The sequence below is a fragment of the Cryptomeria japonica genome, chromosome 6 (assembly GCF_030272615.1).
Source record: "Cryptomeria japonica chromosome 6, Sugi_1.0, whole genome shotgun sequence".
In the NCBI taxonomy this organism is placed as follows: Eukaryota; Viridiplantae; Streptophyta; class Pinopsida; order Cupressales; family Cupressaceae; genus Cryptomeria; species Cryptomeria japonica.
This window is the reverse complement of record NC_081410.1, coordinates 540,068,998-540,074,510: the sequence shown is the minus strand read 5'-3', so window position 1 is coordinate 540,074,510 and position 5,513 is coordinate 540,068,998.

Genomic DNA, 5,513 nt, shown 5'->3' with positions numbered 1-5,513 from the left:
GTAATGTTGGCTATGGATTATGGTATCCATATGGTGGAGAGTTTGACTTGCAGGCATACATAGATGCTAATTGGGTAGGAAATATTGATGACCGAAAGAGTACTACCAGTGGAGCATTATTTCTAGGAGGAAGGAAAGTCTCATGGAGTAGTAAAAATCAGAGTTGTACTTCACAATCTACTACTAAAGCTAAATATGTAGCAGCTTATATGAATTGCACACAAGCTATGTGGATGAGGCACATTTTGGAAAGTTTGAAGATGAAAATCTCAAAACCTATAAATATTTTGTGTGATAATAAAAGTGCAATAAATTTTTTTAAAAATCATGTCTTGCACACAAGGACTAAGCACATTGAATTGAAATATCACTTCTTGAGGGAAAACGTTCAAAGTAAAGATGTTATCTTGGAGCATGTTTCTACCAAGGAGTAGCTTGCAAATATCTTTACCAAACCTCTACCTAAGACCACTTTTGAGTATCTTAGAAGTCAATTGGGGGTTGTTCCTCTTCATGAAGTTAGTTGAACATGATGTTGATTGCATCAGTCCCTGAACTACTTGTAGAATCTTAGATGGATTGATGAAGGAGTGGATGTATTCCACAAGGAGAGCATCAAGTTGCAAAATGATGCTGATGCACAATGAGAGCAGAATTACATGTTTTACTTTCACTTTGGCATTGCTGTCAAAGGGGGAGAAGAATTATGTGATTGAGGAGAAGAATTATGTGTCCGATAAGGTGAATACTTGGTAATGTAAACCAGGATTCCTACTCACCAATGACAGGCTGAGGACACCCCAATCAAGGTGAATACTTGGTAATGTAAACCAAGATTCCTATTCACCAATCTCAATAGCAATCAGAGTCGTCAATATTTGTATTGCCATCAATGACAAAGGGGGAGATTGTTGGTATTTTGATGATGTTTAGTTGTGATTGTCATTGATGGACACACACTTATTTGATGTATGATTTATTCTCAACCGGTAGTTGTTCCAACCGATATTGTATGTCATTATATGTATAGTCTTTGTTTGTTAAAGGCTATTGATGTTTTCCAGAAGATGCTTACCGGTCATAGCATGACTGAAGACCACAAGCGATATGAAGACCCCAAGCGGTATGAAGATCTCAATTGGAACGAAGACCCCAAGTGGCAATTAATTTTTTTGATCAAAACACTATGTTCCAGTTTTCCAGTCTTTGTTAACCGGTAATCAGTATATTGTGTTAAATCAGTATAATTGTAAAGTGTGATGAGTTATCATCCACTGACACTTTGGCAATGTTTGTGTGCCATGTTACCAAATGTGTCTAGATGCATTGTACCTAGGAAATTGTAGTATAATCTTATTAGACCAACATGAAATCAGGTTCCTATATGAGAACATCATGTCTAGGGTTTTAAGTGTTGTTGATATGTGCAAATTTTGGAGAAAAAATTAGGTCTATGCGAAATAGGTATCTCACTATAGAGCTTTTGAATGCAAAGAATATAATACTGAAGTAATGTTGTAATGCATTAACAGAGAACTGTCAAGGATCTAATCAAGCATTTTGTGCTATCTTCTAGATCATTCACTTGTTGATTACTAATATCTTCGACAAGTCTGAAACCCTTAACCGGGTAGGCCTAGCCAAGCCTATTGTAAGTCCTCTAACAAGGTGGTTCACAGTTGTGGATCTAAAATCCTTTAACAGGGTGGTCCTTAACAAGACTTATCTCCTAAAAGAGATCTGGATTCCTATCAAGATCTGTTATGGTGAAGAACATTGTAAGACCTTAATCAGTCTGGTTACTATTCTGCAGATAGTTGATTTGTACTTCTATGAGTGAATGCTTTATTTGCTATTTGGCTTGTTTGTGTTTTAATTGGTTTATTGTTTAAACTGCTACACCAGTCTACAGTAAAATTGTTCAAGAGTCTAGTTAAATTGTTGGGCATACTAATTCATCCCCCCTCTTAGTATTCATCAATTGGTATCAGAGCCTACTTTTCTATAAGTCTAACCACTTGGAAGGAGATATGGGGGAATATAGCATGAGAGAATTCACTCACCATCTTACTGAGTTTGAGAGAGCCTATGATGAATTCAAGATCAAGTATAAAGCTTCTTTAGCCAAAAGAAGAGAACTTGCTGAGCAATTGATGGAATTTACTGAAAATAGCTCTTCTCATGAAGTAGACATGGAAGCCCTAGTTGGAGAAGTAGAGAAACTAAATGAATCTAAAACTAACCTAAGGAGGGAGTTGGAAGGACTGACTATTAGGATGAGTCAGGAGCTAGAAAATAGAAGAAAAGTTGAATATTTAGTGAAGGACAAGGAGCGTGGGATCTCTAAGTTGAAACAAGAGATTGGTACCATCACCTCTCATTTGCAAGAGGGTATTCAAGAGAAAGAAGAAATACAAGTAGACCTAAATGCTGCTATCTCTCAAAATGAAACCTTGATGAAAACCAATGATGCTCTTTCCAAGGAATTTGCTGAATCAAAGGAGATACTTGCAAAATTCAACCAGAGTGTTGCTAAGTTGGAATAAAAGTTGGAATCGGTAAAGCCATCAAAGGATACCACTGGACTTGGTTTCTCTGGATACGAGGAAGAAACCTTTGGAACCAAGAGTGATGCACCTAAGAACAATGGCAAGAGTAAAGGTAAGCAAAAGTTTAAACCTATTTGCTTTAACTGTCTCAAGGAAGGACATACTGCCAATGTATGTAGGAGCAAGGCTTACAATAAATTTCCTTACATGCAAAACAATGTGGATAGAACTGGTAGATTTAATGGTCACTGTTATGCATGCAACAAGTTTGGGCATAGAGCTTTTGAGTGCAGGTCGGTTATGAACAACTCTAGAAGATATGAACCAAGATCTAAAGGAGTTGCCTTAGAACCTCCTATGAACCAGAACCCAAACCGATACAGAACCTATGACCACTGGTCAAATGGTTATGGAGTGGCAAATAGTCAAAGAGCGACCTATTTGATCTGTCATGGTAGCGGTCACAATGTTGCAACATGCAGAAGGAAGAATGGAAATGTGAACACCGGACCATGGAGAACACCTAGAATGGTATGCTATCATTACAACAAACTGGGACACACTACCAGAGCATGTAGACTGAGAAAGAATCCATCAAGAGACGTACTAGTCGACCTAGAAGAGAATATTGATGTTGAAACCATTTAGGCGGATATGGATAAAACTTGGAAAAAGAAATCTGAAGAGAAGCCACAAGATGTACCAATTTCTGCACTGAGTGTGGAGATCCCTGAACTGACAAATTGAGCTTTGAAAAGCTTACGAGGAAGATATCGGTAACATTGTTTCGAAACCCCAGAGTATATCGGTAAAGTACCTTTATCAGTATTTTTTACCTATCAACTGACAAAAGAAATGAAGCGGTAAAAGGTAAAATTAGGGTTTGAGCTCTAATGGTGATACATTTATTATGGTAGGTGGGAGCATGTTTAAAAGTGACTTTTGTCATCATTTTTACTTTCCTATTTTCAGAGAAGAATTTTTTCTAGCTTGAGCAGTGCAATGAGAATGATTCATCTTGCATTTAAAATAATTTAGAAAGAAATCTTGCACAAGATTTTGCAGCCATTTCAAGCTATCAGTGTGGAAGTCAGATCAGTAAAGTTAGCTTCTGAAGAAGTGTGTTGTGCTTGTTGTAGGCAAACCCTAGTTCAAAGTGTGAAGGTATTTCTCGTTGAAACATTCTTGTCATTTGGAATCTTTTAGATATGGATTTTGCATCTAAAATACCTTCTAGTTCTATTGAACCTGAGGAATCACCTGAGTTTCTTAAAAAGAAGATGAAGTATAATGCCCTATATCAAATTCCTATTGGAGTCATTGTTGAAGGGGATGTTTCAAGATATATTGATTGCAAACTAGAAGACCTGGGGTCTCTAGTGATTCACTCCCAGCTGAGTCTGTTCTATGGAGATGATAAGAAGATTAAACCTGAATACAACATAATCAAGAAGAAGAAATTACACAATGTAGTATATTTTCTCAAGGAATTTATAGAACAACACATTAGGATTATCCTTAGTAGGGTTCATGGTGATAAGATGTACCTTGAGCGAACCCATGATATTACACCAGAGGTAATTCATGTCGTGACCAGTTTCTGCAATGTTGGGGAAGTCCCTGTTCTTCAAAAGATCGCCAAAACCAAAGTGACAGAGCTCACCGGTTCTGTGAGCGACCAATGGACAATGATTGTTAACACCATTAAAGATGTCTTAGTGAAGTATGCATGCATGGTAATCAAGTATATAGTATTCTATGCTAGCAGAATGAATTCTATTCCTACAGCTGCAGTGCATGCTTCTTATAGGATGATCAAGGAGAATGCAGAATGTGACTTATACACTTGCATGCAATAAAAACTAATGGAAAACTGGAAGTCCATCAATGTGGACAAAAATCTGAGGTTCAAGTTCAGTTAGCTGCTTGTCGGTTTATTTTTCTATTTTCAAGGATATTTTGCTGGAGTTGGTTATGTTCAATGGTCAAGTAACCTACCGGTTTCCAAACAAATAAAGGAGAGTCTGCAAGCAGTGGGATCTGCATATCTGGAGACTCTGAACAAATATTTTGATGAGTTTAGACTAAAGATGAACCAAAGAATGAGAATATCTGGTGATCTAGTTAAAAAAATATGAAGATGACATCTGTTTTACAATCAAAATAGATCATTGCATAATGCAAGCGGTTGAACCCAGAGAAGATGAAGTTTAGCCTATGGGCTATGAAGTGGTAAATGATATACTGACAGGGTATGCCTCTACCCTACTTGCTTCACCACTGGATCCCAAAAATGAGAGGACCGGTACTTACTTTGAGAGGATCAAATCTGTCGAAGTACTGAAGCAGAAAAAGAGTAAAGCAGTGCCATCAGCATCAACACCAGTTACATCTGCTGCTAGTCCTAAAGTGACCAAGAGATCACCAGCCAAAAAGAAATTGGAGGTTATTCTTCCAAAGGTATTTGAAAGGAAGAGGAAAACCAGGAATAACTCACTGAATTCAGAAGGAATTGAACCGGAGGTAGAAATGAAAAAGACAAGACAATCAAGCAAGAAGATGAATTCAATCGATAATGTACTAGCAACCTCTGTAGTGGTAAATAATGATTTAAAAGAATATTTTGATGATTTCAATGATAGTGAAAAAGAGGATTTTGAACAAGAACTTATTAAATATTTATGTATTAATGATCGGTCACCTACCGATATTAAATTAGTTACTTCTAAATCTTTGTATGATTCTTTGGACAATAAATGGCGCATTGCCATTGAAAAGGAACAAGACATCAGGGAGAAAGTTTTTGCTCAATATTCTCCAGATGCCTCAAATTCAGAATTGTTTGAGATTATTGATGAGTAAAAAGGCATCTTCTTCATGTGAAGAAGAAGACTTCAGCTACTCGGAGGAAAACCTTCTGAAGTGGAAAAAGACACCCAATTGCAGGTTAAGGCAACTGCAAAA